The 24,678-nt window shown below is 40.5% G+C and overlaps 1 protein-coding gene and 1 long non-coding RNA gene across 2 annotated transcripts in view; both read right to left on the bottom strand.

Annotated features, from left to right (window-relative positions):
• Positions 1-5,848, bottom strand: part of LOC144456173 (uncharacterized) — a 39,279-nt gene extending 33,431 nt beyond the window's left edge. The window contains exon 1 of the long non-coding RNA XR_013485083.1: positions 5,792-5,848. This is a non-coding gene — a long non-coding RNA (uncharacterized LOC144456173). The remainder of the gene's footprint in view (positions 1-5,791) is intronic.
• RASGEF1A (RasGEF domain family member 1A) overlaps positions 1-24,678 on the bottom strand; it is a 324,421-nt gene that overhangs the window by 298,330 nt on the left and 1,413 nt on the right. The gene's annotated exons all lie outside the window — the stretch shown is intronic.

The following is a 24,678-nucleotide window of genomic DNA, read 5'->3' on the forward strand; positions in this document are numbered from 1 at the left end:
ATTCACATCACTTAGCACAATGCCACACATAGCAAGTACAGTACTTAAAAATGCTTACCGATTTGATTTAAATAGGGAAAAAATTTACACCTTCTTGGTCCTTCTACCACTTCTATACACATACAGAAGTGTTGCTGGCACTTGGAAATCTTTTAACAAGAAGTGGCTCATGAGAAGGGAAAGCAGTAGTCACCAAGAGTTCACATGACTTCATTCAAAAACAGACCATTGCAGACTAGCTTCATTTTTTTTTTTGCCTGGAAGATCAGGGGAGTTGCATGGACATAAATATACCTAGATTTTAATAAAGCGTTTGACAAAGTCATGCTTTCGTTGTTGACAAGTTGCAGAGTTGTGGGTTAGATGATAATATCATTAGTTACATTCAGAATTGGTTGAATCATTACGAAGGGTAGTCAGTGATAGGTTGATGGTTATTGGAGGGAGGTTTCTAGTGGAGGGCCACAGGGCTCTTCCATTGTTTAGGCAATACTCACTTTTGTCAATGAATTGGTTGAAGAAATAGATGATAATTTGTATCCAATCTGCATATGACGTGCCATTAGAGGGATAGTTGAAACAATGAATGACAGAAAATCCAAGAGAATCTCTACATTCTAGAACGTTGGGCTGAATAATAACTACTTTCAGGTACTGAAAGGATGTCATATGCTAGAAGGGATTCTAGAGATATTCTGCTCGGCCCTTAGGACAGAACTAAGAGTAATTTTATTTGTATCTCCAGTATTAGTTCAGTGCTTTGTATATAATAAGCACTTAATCAACACTTTTATCATTCATTCATTCATTGCTTTATTCAATATAATTAGAAACACCCTAAATACCATGGACCTATTTCAGAAATAATATATACTTTTTCACTAGATAGTCTATAGTGGGAGCCGGCTGAGTATTTCTCAGGGATCTTGTATCTGTTTTAGGGTGGGTCAAACTCGATAATTTCCAAAATCCCTTCCAACTCTGAGACTCAGTGATTCTGAGACAATGAACTTCATTGCAGAATGAGAACCTGGTGCTAAGATCAGCTCTCTCCCAAAGAAAGGAGCTTCTGTCTTTGGGCCAAAATTCATACTGAAGGTAATGAAGGTTAAGAGTGATGGGAATGAGGGGAGATCTTGAAGGTACTAGTTGTGAAGAGGGGCAAGATGGGAGCAGCACTGGGGTGTGGAAAAGAGAGAAAATATCCCAGAAGATATCAGGAATGAAAACTTTTAGATCTCTCTCTCTCTCTCTCTCTCTCTCTCTCTCTCTCTCTCTCTCTCTCTCTCTCTTTCTCTCTCTCTCTCTTTCTCTCTCTTTCTCTTTTTCTGTCTCTCTGTCTCTATCTCTGCCTGTCTTTCTCTGTCTATCTGTCTCTCCCACCCACTGTGGCATGCATGGCATCATGGCATGGATCAGGAGGGGTATTCCCTGGACATGTCTTTTCCAGAGCTGTGGCTGCCCCTTGGACATCCCCCCCTCCCAAAGTACTGTTTTCCTGGTTTAGGAAGAACAATTTTGTTCTGCAGACAATTTCAATCTGCTTCACTGGCAAAGAGAGAGTCATTCTGACTGCAATTACCACCCACTCACTTGTGGAATAAAGGAAGTCTGAAATGCTGTACACAGTGTCCACCCAGACCTGGCTGCAAACTCTGATGAGGAGGGAGAGCCATCAACAAAAAGAGAGATTTTCTATGGAAGTATGACTCATTCCTGAGACCCACAGGTCTTTGTGAATTCAGAATATTAAGGAGAAAATAAAAGGAAATCAAGGAAGACCTAGTAAAAGGTTGGATAGTACATAGCAGAAAATGCTGTTAGAGGACTAGACCAAGAGGCTCCTTAACTTAGGGTCTGTGAACTTTTTTAAAAGATATTTTGATAACTGAATTGTCTTTTGTAATATTATATACTTTAACTTCTGCATTTAAAAACATGATTCTGAGAATCACCAGACTGCTAAAGGGGTCCATAGCATGAAAAAGGTTAAGAACTTCTGGGTTAGACCATAGGGCCAGCCCAGATTTCCCAACAGTATTAAATCAAATACTAGAGTCCCTCCTCATCTCATTCCCTAGATTTATATATTGTACAGCCTTGATAGTTGCTGCTCAGTTCTGACCAACTCTTCACGACCCCATTCGGAGTTTTCTTGGCAGAGATACTGAAGTGGTTTGCCATTTCCTTGTCTAGCTCGTTTTATAGTAGAGGAAACTGAGGCAACCAGGGCTAAGTGACTTGCCCAGGATCACACAGCTAATAAATCCCTGAGATCAGATTTGAACTCAGGAAGATGAGTCTTCCTGACTTCAGGCCCAGCAAGCACCCTATCCACTGTGCCACCTAGCTGCCCTTGATAGTAAATTATCCACAATCATTTATAATTCAGAACTATTCCTTTCCTTCAGTCCTATTATTCTTTCACAATTATACAAGAGAAGCCAGGTCTGGTTAATTCATTTTCCCCTTCTCCCCACCCCCATCTTTTGCATGTTGAGTCAATACTATCTTCATACTTGCTTTCCTGATCATGTCATTATTGGTTCTCCTTGCTTCTTTAATCTCAAATTTCCTTGAAAGCTCAGCTGAAGTACCATCTCTTATAAAAAGCCTATCCTGATCTCACAACTTCCTAGTGCCCTCCTTCCCTCCCATATCTTCCCTCAGAAAGTGACTTTGAAAATAATCTTCTATACATGTCTCTCCCCCTCTCAAATAGAATGTAAACTTCACGGAGGCAGGAGCTGTTTTGTTTTCTGCTTTCCCAGTGCCTAGAGGTAGCATGAACAAAATGGAGATCCATAGATCCAATCCCTTTCTCCCTTCTCTATCCCCAGAGCTTAGCCCAGTTTCTTCACTGGTTGATCGATTCACGGCCTTTCACAGAATCAAACTGCCTGGGAGCAGCTGGTTTGCCTTTTTTTGGTGGGGGCGTATCCAATAATATTTGTGTTTGGGAATGGTTTGTTTGTGCCTTGATTACCAATAGCTCTGGTCTCTCTGTACTTAATGTTTTCCTAAGGGCAATGTTCTGTGGCCTGTGAGAAGTAAGAATGTCCAGCTGTTACCACAGCAGTAAGAGACATTTTTCAACAAGGTTATTTACACAGAAGAGGGCCACTATCAAGTTTACCTACATGGCATAATTTCTTCAAGTTTTAAAAATCATTTTTGTTTTTTGTTGTTCTTAATGTGACCAACACCAAAAGCAAAAAGCACTTTCAAATACAAAGAACAGAAAAAGAAGCTTTCATATGAAACCATAAATCTCAATTATACATAGCTTACTATATATGTATATATATATACATACATACATATACATATATATTAAATTCAACATGTTAGTTTCAAAGTTGTCTTGCCTGTCTGTGCATCCTTCTGTACTTCCTTCTGTTCTCTTCAGAGCATTTAAAATTCTTCAGTGAACCTCTTTTCTTGCTTTCTTTTCTTTTTATCATTATTTTATTTATTATCATATTTTATCCACTTCCACCCCATTAAAAACAACAACAACAACACCTGGTAACAAATAAGCCTACTCAAGCAAAAATAATTCTACACATTGTCCATGTCCAAAATGTCAGTCTCGTCCTGAACAATAGATCGACACAATGACCAACCATGACTCTAGGAACCAGCGATAAAGAGATGATAGATTCCTGCTGCATAATTTCAATATTAGAATAATGGAATCTTAGCTTGACTAGACTCTTAGATTTAATGGCTCTTAAAAATCAGAGAGTATAGAAAGTTAGATTTAGAAGGGATCATTAGCATTAAACTGTACTTTCCAAAACATTACATTATGGGGTTATTTTTAAAAAGCCTATGCTACAAGTCAGGAGACCTAAATCTTAATCCTGCTTCTGCTGTTAACTACCTAACTAAACCTTGGATGAGTCACTCAACCCCTCTAGAATTTGGTTTTCCCATCTGCATGATAAGGGGGATGACTATATGACAGCTCAGGGTCCTTCCTAGCGATGATAGTCTGTGTTTTTGTACACAATAGTTTGCAAAGAAATAAGTTGTCATGACCATTCCCATTCTGATGCTCTGGGTCCACTGGCATCCCCCATCCCCAGCACTCTCTTTTTCCTGTTTGAAGACTACTAGGGACTCAGAATTGTTTCATTTAGATATTCCATGTATGATAGGGCATTCTTATTATCCCAGTTCCCAATTCCCCCCATACATACACACTCTCTTTACCCCCACCCCCACCCCAACACAACCAGAATCACTCTTTGGATTAATAGCAAGACCCAGCATGCACTTAAGTACACTAGCTAGTGACCTTCTTGTATCACCTTAATTCTCATCTTCTCCACGCTTCAGAAATCGAGGTTTATGCTAGAGCAGAGGTTCTTCTTTAACCCAGTCATTCTTTAAGATTAGGTTGTTTAATCTCCAGTTAGTTTTTAATCTATGTTTCTGTGGTCCCTTATTAAATATGATTTTTATTTCATTTATTTGAAAAGGATACTTTCAAAATTTCTGCTTTTCCACTTTTAACTATAAAAATTTATATGTACTAATATATGATAAATCTTTGTAAAGGTAACATGATGTACTGAGAAAAAGGTGTATTCCTTTCTATTTCCATTCAATTCTCTCTAGATATCTATCATATCTAGCTTGCCTAAAATTCTATTCACTTTCTTTACTTCTTTCCTATTTTTTTATTAGATTTATCTAGTTTGGAGAGAGGAAGGTTGAAGGCCCCCACTATTATGGTACCACTAGCAATGTACATCTGTAATTCATTTAACTTTTGAAAATTTAGATGCTATAGTATTTGGTGTATATAGGTTCAGTATTATATTGCTTCTTTGTATCAAAATGTAGTTACCCTGTTTATCTCTTTTAATTAAATATCATTTAGCCATAACTTTGTCTGTGATCATAATTGCTACTCCTGTCCTTTTTGTATCAGCTGAAGCATAATAAACTCTAGGGCATCCTAGGACATAGGTTCTTAACCTTTTTGTATAATGGACTCCATTGGTAGTCTGTTGAAGCTACTATGGTTTATTCTTCCATATTTAAATGAACTAGTAAGAATTGCAGAACTTCAGTTAGAGGTTAGTGAAAATAAGGGTGTAATGTTTTTCCCATCCAGATCTATGGGTCCCCTGAAATCTGTCTACAGATGAGGAGTCTATGGCCCCCATGTTAAGAACTTCTGTTCTAAATCTGCCCTCTAGGGAGCCACATCTCTCAATTCCTCAAACTTCCCAGGGAACTACACCCAAACAAACATCCATTTACCTCACAGGCTACATGCTCTCACACCAGTGTCCCATTTCTACTCTCCTCACATATTCAATAATTGCTTCACAGTTTCTCACAGGAACCCAAGGCCTGGCTCCCTAACATGTCTGCTCACCTAACTACCAGTGTCAGGGGAATATCTTGAACCCTCCTTTATAGCCAGGGGTAATCAATTACTATGAATAACTAAAGAAGTCCCTTTAAACTGTCATACACAAAATGCCAGGCTCACCTTTCTATGTGCTACCATAAAGGTATACAATTGTCTCATTGGATGAAAAGGGAAGGCAGTCTTTCTCAGTGTCATTCCAGTGGCAGACTATCCCCAGAGTTATCTAGTAAGGAAATTACTTGGAGGCTAGGTATGTCATAACAGACAGTGGCATTACCCTTCCTGAAACTCCCTTCCTTCCCAAATCCAATTGTTCACAGCTAGAGATAAACAACTTGTGAAAAAAAACTTGAAAGATTCTGTCAAACAATTCTGGAATATATGTACAAATGCTCTTACGGTTTGGTGAGAGAAGGCTGTCCCAACAAATTTGTTGAAGGGTCAAGTGGTTTTCCGTTGCCTAGAAACAATGAGGGCAGAAGTCATAATAGTCTGTGACTATGGGACATGAAGGCATAAGGGGCCTTAGAGGAAAAAAAAAAAAGACTGTCCTATACTCATCCATATATAGTTAAGAAGCATTTACCAAACCTAAATCAACCCTGAAATCATGTCTCATAAGCAGTTATCTAGCCTACCTATGGTCAGAGTTGGCCTTGCCAGCTAGGTGTGGAGTGACTGATGGTGGTGGTGGGGTACATTGAGGTTGGGGGGAGGGAGGAATAGGGAGCAATTATACTGCTCTAATCAGACTTTGAAAGCATTTTTCCCTTGAAAATACCAGGGGAGAAAAATGGAGGAACAAATAAACAACCCCCCCAAAAAAAGAAAGAGCTTGGCTCTAGAGTGCTGTCATTACTGCCTATTGTGAAGAGAACAGCAGGGAGGCAGGCGGGGGCGTGGGTGGGGATTGGGAGGAAGGCAGGAGAGGGGGTGGAAGAGCTGCCTCTTGGCACTTCAGTTTCCCCAAGTGTCACACTTTTGACTCTACCTTGAGGAGATGTAGTTTTCCCTGGGATCTGGTTGCCATGACAACCTGATTAACAAATAGCAAGGCAGAGGCTTTCTTTGCATGGGAGTTTCAAGGGCTGGGGCTTTGGGGGGGGGAGGGATATTTTAATAGGCTTTTATTAGCCAAGGCTGCTAAATCACCTTCATTCTGAAAGCTGCCCTGATTTTCAGGGAGCCCTCCCCCTTTCCTCATTCCATGGGAGTCCCTTTGTTTTCCTGGGCACTGCCCCTTTAAGTCAGCCCCTCTTAGCCTGGGTAATCTTCAAATCTCCAGAACATGCCCCAGCACTGGTGCCACTACCCCTATCTCCCATCCCCTTAAATGGCTCTATTTTGCTCTGGATGCCAATGGAGAGAAAGCATGATTGCTCCATTCTTCATAAGGAATAATACATTGATTGCCATTAATGCCTCTGCCCACAAGCCAACTGTGGGTCTAGAAATACAGTCCATTATAACCAGCCTTACAGATTTTTTAAGCATTTACTCCCACTGCGTCTCCCCTTCCCAATAAGGGAAAATAGCACTTTGAGAGTTGGATAGTGGGATGAAAAGGAGTCTCTGTTTCTCTGCATCAATTGAGATTTGCTAGGTAGCAAGGAACTTTGGTAAAGGTACTTGGTCTGTGGTCAGAGGACCAGGGTTCAAATCCCGCTCCTGACGCTTACTGCTTGCATAACCATGGACAAGTCACTTAACTTCCTTTGGTCTCAGTTTATTAATCTGTAAAATGAAGGGTTTGGACTACATGACCTTTGAGTTTCCTTCTGTAGATCTATGATCTGTAAATCTTCCAAGTTAAATAACCTTCATGGGCCTGAATTAGATTTCTGAAGTCCCTTCTGACTCTAGGTCTCTAATCAGGGGATCTTATAAGTTACATAACTTCCCTAGGACTCCATTTCCTCAATTAGAAAATGAATGGTCTTTGAGGTTTTCATAAAAAAAAAAATTTTTAGCTCAATACCTGGCACATAGTGTGCACTTTATGAATACTTCTTTCCTTCCTTCCTTCCTTCCTTCCTTCCTTCCTTCCTTCCTTCCTTCCTTCCTTCCTTCCTTCCTTCCTTCCTTCCTTCCTTCCTTCTTTCCTCCCTCCCTCCCCCCTTCATTCCTCCCTTTCTTCCTCCTTCCTTCCTCAAGTAGAAATGGTCCTGTATTCGAAATTAGGAGACCTGGGTCTTTGACCAGAGTTGGCCATCATCTAGTTCCCTTAGTTCTCCCTGGGATTCAGATTTCTAACCTGTAAAATGAAGGGCTTTGGCTAAATGGTTTTGAAGAGCCCTCTCGTCTCTGATACTCGATGAGGTCTTGCTGAGTGTTTTTCTAACTTACCAATCCCATATAATAACTGCGATATAGCTTCTTACACTGAGAGGGGTGAGGAGAGGAGGGACAGACAGATAGACAGAGAGAGGCAGAGAACAGCAATGAGATATTGGGAGATATACAGTTAGAGGTTGTGATTATGGTGGCGGTGTGGACAACGGCCGCAGACTAGTTTTCTACAGCGATGATGAAAACCTGTCTCCAGGAAGAAAACAGCAGCTACTGACCTGACAAATAGGGATGGGGGTGGGGAAGCCAGTTTGGTGTGCTATCCCGAAGTGAGCCAAGCAAAATGAGGCTGTTGAGTAAAACCCTCCCATCCCCAATGGAAATAAAGCAAACATTAATGTGTTGATTACTGGGAGCGTGCAGGAGGCTTCTCAATTATTAATTTTTATTATTATTGTTCTTAACAATCAGCCTCCCCCCTCAGGGGATAAGTTGAAAGTCTGTTCTCCTAAGTGCTTTCAGGATACTTCCTGGGGGCTGAGGAATGTGGCAATGGAAGAGGAAGGGAATATGCTGCTTCCTTCCCAGATCATCCCGGAGGTATGTCCTCTGGCTAGGGGCCCTGGTTTCCTTCCCAGACTCAGTGCCTCCATATGGAATGCAGGCCTTCCTTCAGCCAGTTGAACTTGGAACATTGGGCAAGGAATCAAGAAGCCTCAGGTTCTAGATCTCCAGGTGAAGGGGCCCTCCTGAATCAAGTGCAAATAATTAGTGATAGCAATAACTCAAAAGAGATAAGAAAGATAATATTTCTCATTTACATATTACTTTAAGGTTTGCAAAGCACTTTACATACATTAACTCATTTGAGCCCCCACTCTACCCTGTGATTTGGGTGCTATTATTATCCTCACTTTATGGAAGAGGAAACCAAGATTCAGAGTGGTATCCTATGAGGTGGGTGATAGATTTTGAATTCAGCTCTTCTTGAAGGAGGCAGCCATTCTATTACAGTAACAGGTTACCTCCTTCAAGGATACCCAAAACCTACCTGTGCTACATACCAGTTGTATGACTCCGGGTAAGTCTGTCTCATTTCTTTCATCTATAAAATAGGGATAATAATAGCACCAGCCTCATGGGATTGTTGTGAAGAGTAAAGGGCTAGAGGGATGGAAAACAAAACTATAGTTATGTTATAAGGCATCTTCCAAGTAGGTGGCCAAAGAGAAAGGACTCTGGTGTTGGAAATTGTGGTGGGAAGAATGAAGAAAGGAATGGGGCTTTTTGTTAATGAGGGTTGGATGAGTAGGCCCCTGGTTCCTGTCCAAGGCTTTAAGGTCATGACTGAGTCTTGATCATTCTATCCTGCCAAGGCAGCCTAGATGAGGCCCGTAAATCACCATGAAACTCAAGGCTTCTTTATTTGTTCCCAAGGAAATGGCCAACCTCTCCAGTATCTTTGCCAAGAAACCCCAAATGAGGTCACAGAGAGTCAGACATGATTGAAAATGATGCAACAACAACAAAAATGGGTCTGTCCAGCTGAAAAGCATCTAATTCATTCCCAAATCCTGTTTGGAACTATGTGATCTTGAGCAAATCAATTGACCTCTTTCTTCCTCAGTTTCCTCGTATGTCAAATAAAGAAAGGGTTTGGATGGATGGCCTCTTAAGTCCCTTCTAGGTTGAGATCTATGATTCTATGCTTGCAGTTTGGAAATCTGACAGTAGTAACACTAGCCACATGCCTTGGGACTTATTTACAGACTCATGGATCTTGAGATGTGGATGTTCTCCAAATAGCCATTCAAGCAGAATCTGTCTGGCTAGATGAGAAGCCATGGAGACAAATGGAGAAGACTAGAGTCAGAAGGATTGGGTTCTAGGCCAAGGTGGCCACTAATCTGAAAGAGATTAGTTAACTTCATAGTTAACTCCTTCTTCTTCTTCTTCTTCTTCTTCTTCTTCTTCTTCTTCTTCTTCTTCTTCTTCTTCTCCTTCTCCTCTTCCTCCTCCTCCTCCTCCTCTTCTTCCTCCTCCTCCTCCTCCTCCTCCTCCTCCTTCTTCTTCTTCTTCTTCTCCTCCTTCTTCTTCTTCTTCTTCTCCTTCTTCTTCTTCTTCTTCTTCTTCTTCTTCTTCTTCTTCGCCTTCTCCTTCTCCTTCTCCTTCTCCTCCTCCTTCTCCTCCTCCTCTTCTTCCTCCTCCTCCTCTTCCTGCAGTGATTGTATTAGTAGGGGAAACTCCAAGTGCAGAAGTTCCTTCTCCCAATGCAAATCACATGCCTTCTGCAACTTAAAGTCTTATACATTTGTCAAGCAACTTGCCCACTGTTACATAGGCAGCATAATAAATCAGAGGCATTATTTGAGCTCAGGTCTTCCTTACTGCAAGGTTAGCTCTCTAGCTCTCTATCTACACATACATAAAATACATCCATCCATCCATCCATCCATCCATCCATCCATCCATGTGTGTATATATGTAGTCCTGCTAAAAACCTAGGATCCTGAACTTGTTTTTTTTAAAATATGTATTTTGATAACTGTGTTTCAATATAATTGCTTTCCTCTGTAACCCCATATATTTGATTTTATGCATTTAAAAGCATTATTCTAAGAAGGGCATCACCAAATTCACAGGCATCACCAGACTACCCAAGGGATCCATGACTCACAGAAAGTTAAGAACCCCTTCCTTTAAGGGTCATTGTGAGGAAAGTGCTTTGTTAGCTGTGAAGTTGTAATGGCTAGCAGTGTTGAAAAGTGAAAAGGTGGGACTTGGAATCAGGAGCATCAGCTTAGTAGGGACCATGGAATTCATCTAGCCCAGCATTTCTTTCCCTGGGGCCAGGAACTAATTAAAAGTATTTTAATAACTATTTCAATATAATTTGTTTCCTTGGTTTTCCTACTTATTTTATTTTATACATTTAAAAGAGGTTCTGAGATGGGGTCCAGACTGCCAGAGGGGGCCAAGACAAAAAAGATCAAGAACTCCCAATTTAGACCAACTCTTTCATTTTTCAAATAAAGAAACTGAGGTATTAAGAGCCTATGACTTATCCAAAGCTACTCAGGTAGTGACTAGCAAAGCTAGAATTTAAACCCAAGTCCCTCCAAGTACTGAATTCTTTCCTCTGTACCATCAGAGTTCAATTTCTGACTCAGCTCCTGAAGCCACTAAAGCCTGGGCAAATCAGTTAACCTTCCTGAGTCTCAGTTTCCTCATCTGACAAATAGGAGATTATAATAGTATAAAACATTACACAAATTAGGTCATTAATATTTTTCTAGGGGCTTCTGCTTTTTTATCTGTAAAATGTTGAAGTTGGACTTAGCTGGCACTCAGATCTCATAGTTTTCAAATTCTGTATTGTTCTATGAGGCATGTCAATCATCAAGAATTTGTCACCTTGAAATGTCCAGCACTGTGTATCCAGTGGTTGTTTAACTCTGATAACCTAAATGACTGAGGGGCACTCTGTCTGTTTTTAATGCCCTGGTCCCCACTAATTCTTTTTGCTTGATCCCACTAACAATGGCTAGAATTCCAGATTTTTAATGAAAGGCTTCAGTTATCAGAATGTGCTATGGTCAAAACCAGGAAACTAAAGTCCTCAGGCTGTCATTTGCCCTTTCCCTGGGCTGGTCCAAATGTACCATTGTGATTGGATGTCCGCACTGGATGCATGGATACCCATTCAGTCCATCAGGACCTCCCGGAGGACAACTGTGGTTTTCAAAGCCATCAAGTCACAGGGAAGACCTATAACTCTTTTTATTAGTCACACTTAAAGGGGATTCTGTAGTAGCTGAGCAGATCCAGCTGGTAGCCAGGGCACAGTTATTGCTGAGGTCTTTCCCCATGGTGCCATAGTGGAAGGAGTTGTTGGGGGGCCATTAGAGAGGATCATAGATCAATAGTCCAACCAAGTCCAACCTTCTTATTTTACAGCTGCAGAAACAGGCTCAGAGGCATAAAGAGACTTGGTCAAGGTCACAGAAAGGTAGTAAATAAAAAGTGAGGATTCAATCAAAACTAATTATTGGTTTAGAACCTTAAATTCTAGAACTGACATGAGCTGTGGGGTCATAAACAAGTCACTTCACTTCTCTTAGATGATTTCTTTTTCTGTAAACACTAATACCTGAAGCATTGATTATTTCAGCATTATGGGAAATTTCCAGCATAGAAATTCTTTCCACAAATGCAGGTTACAACCAATATATGAATTAATAAAAAAGCTCTTATTGTAAAAATTAACAATTGTGAAAAAATTTAAGAACTTTGATCAATTAAATGATGAATCATGATTCCAAAAGACTCACAAAGAAGAATGTTGCTCACTGTATGGCAGAGAAATGATGGACTAACATGCAGAAGGAGAAATACATTTTTGGATATGGTCAACATAAGAATTTGTATTACTAGACTATGGTTATATGATTCCTTCCTTCCTCCCTCCTTTCCTTCCTTCTTTCCATCCTTCCTTCCTACCTTCCTTCCTTCCTTCCATCTGTCCTTCCTTCCATTGGGTGAGGGGAATGATAGCGGAAAGAAAAGGCTTGATTGTGGAAATTTTAAATTTAAAAACACCACCACTAAGGTCCTAGGGAGTGGTCAAAGGTTTAGGGAAGATAAATGACAGGTTACATTGGTCATAAGCATCAAAGTGGAAGGTCTATATGATTCCCAGGCTAGCAAGAAAAGCTTATATGGACTCTACCATACAAAGCTACTTTTATTATCCACAAAAAAGAGATAATACCATTTGAACTGACTATCCATCAATAGGTCACAAGAAAAGTGTTATGTGCATAAAACAATATACAAATATAAATTAAGGGTTTTTTCCTATTTTTTCCTGTTAAGGTAGTCTTGCAGAATGGCCGCTGTTAGGCTTGTAGTCAGAATGTATGGGTTCAAGCCTTACATTTGCTTTGTAAGTCCAAGCCAAGTCCCTTAACCTCTACATGCCTCAAACATCACAGGACTTATAGGATAAGACATAGACAGATTACTATCATCATCTATGGCAAGCATTCCCATACAAGGAGTTCCTCATAGATCCTTTGAGTCTTTGTATGTTGTTGTTGTTACTTGAAAATCTGTCTCTCATTTTATTTTTTTGTTTCTCAGCTGAATGCGACCTGTCAGAAATTGACTGCATATTTACCTGGCAGGGGGGAAGAGGGGAGGGGTGGCATTAAAAAATCTTGCAGTTACCAACATTCACTTTTGGTGGAGCTGAAAATTAGTTAAACCATTCTGGAAAACAATTTAGAATTATGCAAGGAAGGTTAATAAACTATTCCTAGCCTCTGACCCAGAGATCTCACTACTGGGACTATTACCCAAGGAGGTTATTGACGGCAAGAAAAGCTTATATGGACAAAAATATTCACAGCAGCAATATTTGGTGTAGCAGAAGGCTAGAGGAAAAAAAAATGTGCCCCATGATCGGAGAATGGCTGAACAAATTGTGGTCTATAAATGTAATGGAATATTATTGCACCATAGGGAATAAAAAAAATGTGAAAAATCCAGAGAAACAGGGGAATACTTGTAGAATGTGATATAGAGTGAGGAAAGTAGAATGAGAAAACAATATATAAAATTACGGCAATATGAATAACAACTAAACAGCAAGGCTGCAAGACTACATTCACAGCCACCAGGCAATGTTGAAAGAATATGCTAATAATTGAATGCATACTCCTTCGAGACAGGGACTGTTTTTATTTTTGTCCTTGTATTTTCAGTTCCCAGCATAGTGCCTAGGACACAGCAGGCACTTGGTAAATGCCTACTGGATTGAATTGTCACCACACCATCAAGCCAAAACATGTTCTTCTGTTTAGTAAATGAGAGGTAAACGGTAAACCACAAATGTGGAAAATGGCATGTATTGTCAGTTGCAATCACCCACACACACACTATTAGGCAGTTTGGGAGGATTGTTTGGGTATTGGGGGAAGGGTTTCAGGAAAACAAAGGCAAAACCAAAATGTTGCCACAGAGTCAGCCCAGTCCTGGTCTAAGTAAATACACTGTCTGCTCTATAAACTAGCCACCTGCAAAGCTATCGAGCCTTGTTTTCCTTTCCATTCCTTCCTTTTATTTTCTGTTTGTGTAGATGGAATTGATTTTTCCATACAAATTGCTTTCATGCCATGTTGAAATATAGGCAGCTTCCTGCTTGCTTTTTGTCACCTTCTCTCTTCACTTGTTCCTGCCCAAGATGGGACCAATTTGAATTTAAACTGCACACTAAGAGAATGACAACAAAGTAAACACAAATATTAGTGTGAGTGCTTTCATTGACTCGCTCAGCATCACTTCCTGGAAGATGGATGTCAATAACTCCATCCTGAGTGGGTAATGGTGAGCCCAGTTGATTAACAGAGAACCTAGGGAGTATGATGGCATAATGATTGACCTTGCTCCCTAGCCCAGTGTCTTCTCAGGTCTCGCAGGTAGGACCATGTCATTCTTGGCTGAAAAATCAGACCCTAGGACAGGGAAAGAAATAATACAGGGAAATGGACACTGAATTTGGAGACATAAGACCCGGATTCTAGCCCCTGCTGCTTGCTATCTCTGTGACCATGGACAAGGTATGTAACTTCTCTGAGCCTCAGTTTCCTCATATGTAAAATGAAAGGGTTGGACTAGATGTTCTCTTTCGATGCTTAATCTACGATCCTTTGACCCCTGGTTTGAAAGCTGGGAATCTGGCAATCTTTCTTCTGCAGGTTATTCTACCCTTACACTCTGGTTCAAGTGCCGTAAGCTCTTGCCTTAGTCCCTGTGGCCACTTCTTTACTTATAGTCCACTTCCAGTAACTGTGGTTATTGTTATGGTTCACCATGCCTTCGTGTCCATATTAGTACCCTGACCAGTGCCCTAAGACTAGTTCTTGCCCTGTTCTTGTCATTTTCTGATAGAATATAAATACCTTGAGAGCAGGATCTTTTCACTTTTTGTCTTTGTAACCTCAGTCTAGCACAGTGTGTGGCCCATAGTAGGTGGTTTTCCATTGGTTGCTTCCTCACATAGATTGCGCTCATGTCCTCATGACAGCTCTTAATCACCTTCTGCCAGACCACCATGCCATCAGCTGCTTGCTGGCTGTCAGAACTCTAGAAACCTTATCTCTATTTGGGAAATTGTCCTTGCTATTCTGTCTTACCTACATAGACCATTCCGTATCCCATTTTTTACTTTTTTCCAAGTACTCTGATAGTCCTTGTGACTGAGACATTCTTTTCTCTGAGGTACTACGTGGACTTATTGTGCTGTTACTGTCTTCCTATGGGCTTGCTCTTTGAATATCTCTCAGTCAATGTTATTTCTTCATTGGGTATAACATTTTGTTCTGTTCACTCATATGCCCAGCCTCAACTTCTGGGTTAGGAGCATGTGCTTGGGTCATCCTTCCCTCTCATGCCTCTGGATGACGGAGGAAGGCATTTCTTGGTCCTCTGCACAGTAGCTAAGATGAGACTCTACTTTCTGCAAAAAAAAAAAAAGTCTGGCTTTGCCTTCTATTGCGGTTTAGCCCCAGGCTGCCTGGATGCTGGGTCAGTAGTAGGCTGTGTGGACACTGCTCAGGGCCTGTCTCCCATTGTGACAAGGTTTCTAGGGCTACTCTGCATCAGGGTCTGCTCCTTCCTATGTCCAGATGTGTCTCCTATTGTGGGACCGTAGTTTCCTAACGGACCTTCCACTTAGCACAGCTTCTCTCTATTTAGGAAATCTCTAGGATTCTGTCTGTCTTTTTGTACGGTCCTACACTAGATAGAGGAGTCTGTGGTTAAATCTACTTTATTACATTTATCATTATTCTTTTTTGGTGAATTTTAGAAGTTTACAGAGATGCTTATGAGGAATTAGGATCAAACTCAAATAGAAATGGATCCTTGTGGGCCACATTGATTTAAAAAACCAAAATTAACAATATCTCTATTGTATCGTATTTTTTTTTATTTATTTTGTTAAGCATTTCCCAATTACATTTCATTCTGGTTTAAGTATCACTTAGCAGTTTTGTAGGTTGCAATCTGGCCATGAGTTTATGGGAGATCTGGAATCCTTTAGGTTCTGTCATGTTACCATCTTCCTCAATTGCATGAATTTGGAGGATGGGCCACTTTTCCTTTCTTTCCCTTTCTTCCCCTACCGCTATTAGGATTGGAGAACACTGTCTATTGATTGATAGTACTGAAGGATATAGAACAAGACAAAATAGGAAGGAAGAGAGGAAAAAAGGGAAAAGAAGGGATTTTAGGGGAATAAAGAAGTGTGTTATCTTGCTGTTTCAGGGATATACATGACAGTCATAAAAAGGTGAAGATGTGACTTTTTATTCACAAGCAATGATATAGGTATTGGTGCATTGCAATTCCATAATAATTACCTGAAGGAATCTCAGACTCTCAAAGGTCTCAAAAGCATTCAGCCTTCTTGACATAAGTCCTGGTGAGAATGGTTATGTGTAGAAGAGGCATACCTAGAAATTGTTATACCTGGAGAAGTTTCGCAAACCATTTCTAGAACAAGCAACATGAGCCATGTTATCACTTGAATGGGGATGGCACATTACTCTGTCTTTGGAGGGATAGGGAGAGATAGAAACCCTATAAAGAAGAGGAAAAGAGTGGGAGCCATTGATGTGTTAAATGACTATTTTTACTAATTATTCTCCTTAACTAGATGATAAATTATGTTGTTTCTACATTGTCATCATCATCCTTTAAATTTGAGGTTCTCCAAATTCAGCTCCCTGGGGCAAAGTCCCATTTGCACTGTGGTAGTTATAGCTCAGGTGCATAGACAGAGTAGAAGGATTCTGAGAGAATGCGTTGCTGTTCCTCTGTTTTCCCCTACCCCCTCCAAAAAAATAGCTTCCTTAAGAGCCTAATTGGAGAATGTCTGAAATTCCACCATGTTCTTAGCTCCCTGAGAAGCTGTGGATAATTCTGAGGCTATCCAAAGGAACAGTCCTCTGAAAAGAAAGGTAGTAAGATGAGATGAAGGATGAGATGATAAAAAAAAAGTTATCTTATGCCTCAACATTTTACCTACTTGCTTAATATTGGGTCTTTCCTCCTTATCTCTGTCTCTTGGCTTTCTTCAAGTCCCAGCTAAAATCCCACGTTCTACAGGAAACCTTCCGCAATTCTTAATTTTTGTCTTTTTTCTCGGAGACTACCTCCAATTTTTCATATATGTATATATACAAACATATATATATATACACACATATGTTTGTATATATGTACATTTATCTATATGTCTAGATCTATGTATCTTGTTTGTTCATAGCTGCTTGCATGTTGTCTGCCTATGAGGTCTTTGAGAGCAGAGACTGTCTTTTGCCTTTCTTTGTATGCCCAGCACAGTGCCTGGCACATAGTAGATACTTTCTAGATGTTTAATGACCGATATTGGCATTATGCTCAGTTCCTGGTGCCACATTTTAGAAAGATATTGACAAACTGGAGAACTTCCAGAGAAGGGTAATCTGCATAGTGATAAACTTCAAGATCATGCCACATGAGGGTCTATTAAAGGAAGTGGAGATATTTAGCCTAGAAAAGAGAACACCTACAAGGCAGAACATGATAGCTGTCTTCAAGTGTTTGAAGGACTGCCATTTGGAAGACGGAATAAGGGTGTACAGTTTTATCCCAAAGGACAAAGAGTGGAAATAGAAAGAGGCAAAATTAGACTCGATATCTAGGGAAATTTCCTAATAATTACAGTTATTCAAAAGTGTGATGGGCCATTCTGAGTAGTGTTGGGTTTCCCCTTCCTATAAGTCTTCAGACAAAGGCTGTTTGCCCATTTGTTATAAAGGGAAGTTTTATTCGGGCACAGGTTGGGTTAGACGGCCTTGGAGGGGCCTTCTAATGCCGGGATTCTGTGATACTGGGCTTCTGTTATTACCTTAGCTAGGCAGTTAAGGGAATCCAGCATCTTCCACAACTGGATCTTCCCTTTATCTGGGTGGACACTTTATTTAAAATGCAAGCTAAGTCACAGAGCTATATCTTCCTGACTCTGAGGTCTACACTCTGCCTTCCTCAACTTCCAAGAACTTCACAGTCGTTACAGAAACTGCTAGCATTGTCTGGATGGAGTGGAGGGGGAAAGGAATGTTTGCAGAGTGTGTTAGTGACATCTCTCTCTACATAGAAGCTTCCTAGAAAATCGAATTCTCTTGCTTCCTGTCCTGGAAAATGTTTCTCATTTGATTAACATGAAGACTTTGGCTGAAACTGCTGGGACTGTACTCTATATGGTAATTAAGGCTGCCGGGGGTTCCTTATCATTTGTCCATAAAAATTCAATCTGAACTGAAATTAAGCACTATGGGGCAAAGTTCTGTGTCAGAGAAAATGACTTCACAAATTTTTTAAACTATTGGGTTGGGGAAAATTATGAGGAATTAAAAACAAAATAAAACAAAACACACAAAAACCCCCCAACCACCCAAATGAGTGGTATCCTTCAAATGCACTAGCGGTTTGGAATCTGATGTCTCCACTGTCAGGCTTCATTTGGACTGGAAGAGAAGTCACTAATTTGTAACAGGAACCAGAATTCTGGGGCTACGGATGTTGCTTTCACTACCTCTATATTGTTGTAACTGGAATCTTTTTCATGGGAGGAGGAATTTCATTTTCATTCTCAAGTAGGTGGCCTACTGAGCATTATTCCAAAAACCCTGACTCCAATGCCTAGACTTGTTTTATGTAATTTTTAGATTTACTCAGCTAAAGTCTTCCTCTGATTTCTTACTATGGCACAGAGGTGACCATGGGGTCTTGAAGTCTGTGGCTGAAAAACACAAGCTTTGGTACATTTTAACAACTGGAAAGCCTTCAAGAATGGATCCACTGACTGATTATATACTGTGTATTTGTTACCTGAGGTCCAGCTTTGAAAAAATATAGAGGTCCATCATCAGTTTGGACATTTTTTGGCAGGGGGTGGGAGAGGGAAAAGAGGGGAGGTGGCAAACAACTCTTGATGACCATCTACTAAATTGTAGGGGGACTGAAATCTGCATTACTGAAAGGAGCATCTTCACCATAAATCAATAAGCCAGTCAACCAACAGCACTTAATAAAAGCTTGTTGTGTGTCAGAACTGTATTAGGAACACAAAAATGGTGATATAAATTATCCTTGCCCTCTAGGAGCTTACATTTGATTGGGGAAGACAATATACACAGAGATAAGTCACATTTATGTGTGTGTGTGTGTGTGTGTGTGTGTGTGTGTGTGACTCAAGGTAGTATTTTGGGGGGTGAGAGTGGGGAAGGCGGAAGCATCACGGAGAAGATCTTTAGAAGTATTTAAGAATAATGTTTGGGAAATCATAGAACTAGAAGGAACCTTTGAATCCGAGAAGTGCAATCTCTCAGTTTTACAGATGAGGGAACCAAGACTTAGAAAGTGAAATGATTTTCCCCAAATTTGTCAGGTAATTCGTGGCAGATCTGAGATTTGTACACAGGTCCTCTAAGTCCAAATAGAACATTTTTCCACTGTAGCATGCTATGACAGTATGTGAGCATTCTCTGCCTGCCCAAATTTTGATTTGATAGCAAAGGGCTTTCTGAGGGTAGGGTCAGCATTTATCCTTCATCAATCTGGATGCTTAATCTAGATGCTTAATGAATTATTTTAATGGTGAGGTTGATGCTAATAAATATGCAGTCACTGAAAACTTTTAAACTAAATGTTCTCTTCCTGAATGGAACCCGGGTTTCCAAAGCTAGAACCTAAAGAAGTGGAGAAGGGATAATTCTCCATGGATAGTGAATAACACTGTACAAGTAGCCTAAAAACATCTCTCGGCAAGTTTCACTTGCGTTGTCTAGTTCCTATTTCCAAAGTCTTCTTGTAGTCATACCCATAGCTCCATATTCCTAGGCCATCTGCCCAGAACTAAATCCAGTGGCACAAGGAAGGTGTATGGTTATAAAGCCACCACCAGAAGAACCTCTTCTTTTTTTAAGATAAGATTTTAAAAATTTTTTAAAAATTTATTTATTTTTAGTTTTTAACATTCACTTCCTTTTTATTTTGATTTACCAACAATCACTTACATATGCTTTTGAGTTTAAAATTTTTCTCCCCCTTCCTCCCTACCAACCTCCCCAAGACGGCACACAATCTGATATAGGCTATACATATACATTCCTATTAAACATATTTTCACATGAGTGATATTGTAAGTAAGAATTAGAACCAACAAGAGGAATCACCAGAAAGAGGAAACAAAACTCAACAGAAGAAAAAAAATAGCAAATAGTATGCTTCGATCTGCATTCAAACTCCACAGTTCTTTCTTTGGATTTGGATAGCATTTTCCATCATGAGGCCTTTGGGGATGTCTTAGATCCTTGTATTGCTGAGAAGGGTTATCTATCAATATTAGTTATCGCACAACGTGGCTGTTACTGCATACAACATTCTCTTGGTACTGCTCACTTCACTCAGCATCAGACAGTACAAGTCTTTCCAGGTTTTTCTGAAGTCAGCCCATTCATCATTTCTTATAGCACAATGGTATTCCATTACATTCATATACCACAAGTTGTTCAGCCATTCCTCAATTGATGGGCATCCTGTCAATTTCCAATTCTTTGCCACCACAAAAGGAGTTGCCATAAATATTTTTGTATATGTAGGTCCTAAGAAACCCCTTCTTGAAGAAGGCTTCCAAGAAGGCTTTGCCCATGCCTTGTGGTTTCTTTCATCTTAGTATGTAAAGGGTTCTGTGCTAAGTACACATTATTCTCCCTTCCCCCATACACGTGCTATCAGCCTTGACTGCTGCTCTGACTTCCATTTGATGAGCCTTGCCTAGCACTCTGGATGAGCCGACACACTGGAGAATCTTTTGGCTTGATCATTCTAGTTCTCTGTCTTCTAGTTATCCTTTCTGATCATGGCCATACCCTCTGCATAAGGCATATTAGCAGCTTTCAGACCCATTAATTTCCTTTAAAAGAGAGTAGAGGTAGGGATGCAATACCAAGAACCAGGACAGAAACCAATGTTTCCTCACTAGATACACATAGGTGGTACAGTGGATAAAGCACCAGCTCTGGAGTCTGGAGAACCTGAGTTCAAATCCGGCCTTAGATATTTACTAGCTGTGTGACCCTGGGCAAGTCACTTAACCCTATTTACATAGTTCTTCACCTGTAAAGTGAGCTAGAGAAGGAAATAGCAAACCACTCTGGTATCTTTGCCAAGAAAACCCCAAATGGGGTCACAACTGAAATGACTAAATAACAATAATGAAAAATTACTATTTGTTATTATATAAATCATTAATGTAAAGTACCACTCAGCACCTGTCTCTGTCAGGAGATCACCATCCCTTCTAGTCATCTAGGTTTCCAGCTTCAAAGTCATCCTCCATTCTTCCTTCTCCCTCAACTTTCATATCCAAGACAGGGCTTTTCTCTGATCCTGTATTCCCAGTGGTTACTACTGGAATGCTGGCTTCATTTCCAGGACTGTTACATTCAGGGAAATAACAGCTTTCAAGAATGCTTTGGCAAATGTCTACAATTCCTTGACTCTTTTTTGATGGCTCCTGTCATGTTTTTCTCTGAGATTTCCCATGCCACAGCCATCCCCAAAGTACTAAGATCTGGATCCCTCTTCTTCCAGTGGGAAAGAACAATTCTTAGAATTTTAGGATAATAGAGTTGAAAGGGACCTTAGATCTAGGCCTACAATGTCATTTTACAGAGAACTTAAATGACTTCTTCTAGGTTCTAGAATTAATATAAGTGGCAAGACTAGAATCCAGGTCTCCAAAGGATTGCCATTCAGGTCTCTATGGATGCAACAGCACTCCCCACCTCTACTGGTGGTGATAAATCTCAGAAAGAATGGAATCTCACCAAGGCTGTGAATCTCAGCTGTGGAGTGATCACAAGATAGGAGACACAGAGGAAAAGAGTGGTCACCTTGGAGTCTGAGGGACGGTAATCATTCTTCTTCCATACTTTGATGCTGAGTTTCAGGCTTGAGCTCTGGATGGCTGGCCTTAATTAGAAACTAATGCAGCTTTCCTAAGGCAATCACATTAAGTCAGCTCTTAGTCCGAAAGCAGTTGTCTCCACACACCCTTCGAACCTGATAGCCCAAGCCCGTGACTTGGTTAATTAGGGAAACTATCTGGTATAGTTAATTATAATAAATGAACCAGGTTGACATGATCCAACAGGAACCCTTCTAGGGACTGAATCCACTAGGGCTGGGACTATTTCAGTCCAAGATTTGCATAAGCAATGGATGTCGGCCTGAGTTTTTTTTTTCTCTCTCTCTCTCCTTCCCCTCCTTCTCTTCTCTATGTTGTTGCTAAGTTACACCAAAAATATTCTGTCTCTGTGTGAACTGTCTACATTTAAATAATTTTCCAGGTAGAAAGAAGCCATGAAGCTGATGACATTATGATGTCTCCCAGGGACAAAATAAACTTAATAGTGGGGCATTTTTGTATCCCTTACTTAGCCAGAAAGAGTCTGTTTGTGCTCCCAGGAGTTCTTCTCAAATGTGAAAGTCACTGATGCCCCATGCAGTGGAATAAACAGCTCCCATGTTGTGCCTGGAGGGTCCCAGCATTCGCAATTGTAAGTGCTTCTAGGGAGGAGCCTACTGTTAGACTGTTTAGCCTAATGGCTAGTGGAAGCCAGTCCTCCTCAGTCTCTAAAATGCAGGCAACCCTCCAACTCTGACCCCGGACCCTTAGTCAGTCAGTTAACAAGCACCTAGTAAGCACTCTTTGTGTGCCAGATGTGGTGCTAAAGGCTGGGAATACAAAGAAAGAAAGAAAAAAAACCTATGGAGAGGGGACTAAGAAGACTGGAAACGTAGGAAGGGCATGTTATGAAGAGCTTTAATTGCCAAATAACAGATTTTATATTTGATGCTAACAATAATCGGGAACCATTAGAGTTTATCGAGTAGACCTGAGCTTGAGAAGAATAACTTTGGTAGCTGAGTAAACTATGGTTTTGAGTGAGAAAAGACTTGAGGCAGGGAGATCAATTAGAAGGCCATTGAAATTATCTAGAAACAGGAAAGGAGAATGGGAATGGCAAATACATATCTGAGGTTGTTATTCCATTGTGTCCAACTTTTTATGACCCCATTTGGGGTTTTCTTGGCAAAGAAACAGGAGTGGTTTGCCATTTCCTTCTCCAGCTCATTTTGTAGATGAAAAAAATGAGGCAAACAGGGTTAAGTGACTTGCCCAAGTGTCTGAGGCCAGATTTGAACCCATTAAGATAATTCTTTCTGATTTCAGGCCTGGAGCTCTATCCACTGCACCACCTAGCTGGCACCTATCTGAGGTAGCTTTTGCAAATGCAATCTCCACTTGTCCACATTATACCAGAGACTAATTAGTTTATCACTTGCCATGAAATTGTATAACCCACACACATCTCCACACTCCCTAATTCAGACATGTATCTTGGGATTACTACCTATATTCTGGCATGCTTCATGGAACCAACAATTCTATTCAATTCCACAAGGATCTATTGAGTACCTCTTGTGAGTCGTACACAATGCAACTTGATGAGGCTATAAGGACAAAAAGACAAGACAGTTCCTACCCTCAAAGAACATGTTTCTATTGTACCCAGATATATATACTTGATCAAAACACAATTAGTTGATTCTGGGAATAGGAGAAAGAGTTATAGTTTTTGTTGATTTAAATCCTTTTAGAAAACCATGAAATTAGTAGCACTCTTTTAGGTCTTGTGCTCACTTCTCCATAATTCCTTTCTGGAGCTTTAAGTTTCATAGGATGAATGGGACTTTGATCAAGGGTGCCCACATCCAGGAAGGTGAGCTTCTTCAAGGGAATGTGCTTCCTTGATGAGGTGACCATTGCCCTGATACCTCCTTGCCTTATCCCTGAACTACCATGTAGCATAATCATTGCTAGGTTGTCATGCCTAGGGTCCTGTAGCCTGGGCCTGCCTTCCTACAAAGTCAAGGGAAAGGATGGGCTCTTGAGGGGTTGGGCTACCTTCTTTTAGCATGATTACATCCACAACTGGATTGTTTCCTTTACCACCACTGGTCAGCTTCCCTACCATCATACTGACCTCTCTGTCATCAATACCACCCCCCTCAACTATTTTGTCCCATTTAAAACATTTCTACTTATAGCTCTACCCCTATCACTGCCCAAGCCTACAATACTTGCGAAACAGCACAAAGGAATGGGATAGCCTCCAGATGATGATGTGGAGCGCACCTGGCAATATCCTTAGTGTTCCTAGGTAAGAAACATGGCAGACTCTCTTCCACTGCAAGGCCTCATGTGCTTCTACCTTAAAACCACTAAGCCCAAGTACCATAGTCTCCTAGTGACCAAGAAGAAATCAAATCTCTTCCTTGAGATTTTTGCCAAGAGTTGCTCATTCAAGGCATTGAGTTCTAGAAAATGGAACTAATCAACTGGACAAGGCCAACTTTAAAGCATTGGAGAACCAAGTTCCATGGATGGCATAAAAGGGAGATTAAAGGGCTAAGGTCCTAGCAGTTTCAACAGACAGAAGGCTCATCACTCACTCACCACAGAAGGTAACAGATTCAGTATGTCTATAAGACTCTAGAGAAGTCATTAATTCTAGAAACAACACAGCCATAACATTTTAAGCATCTCAGCATGCTTCCAACATCTGCTCAAATGTCAAGTTTATTCTAGTTCTGCCCAGCCTTAAAGATGTATCATGAAAAGCATAGAATGGCCTTGCAATGACTCTGGGGATTTGGACATGGAGAGCTAGAGATGATGGATAAGGTTAATGAATGTAACAATTCCCTGGGTAGGGGAGAAAAAAAGAACATAATTCCCAAACACCTCCAAATGATCAAAATTTTTCCCTGGCCAAAGACCTCTTGTAAACATTGGGTTTGGAATCTGCAGCAGTAAT

Source organism: Phascolarctos cinereus, unplaced genomic scaffold (assembly GCF_003287225.1).
Source record: "Phascolarctos cinereus isolate Bilbo 61053 unplaced genomic scaffold, phaCin_HiC Scaffold_3;HRSCAF=262, whole genome shotgun sequence".
NCBI classification, from domain to species: domain Eukaryota; kingdom Metazoa; phylum Chordata; class Mammalia; order Diprotodontia; family Phascolarctidae; genus Phascolarctos; species Phascolarctos cinereus.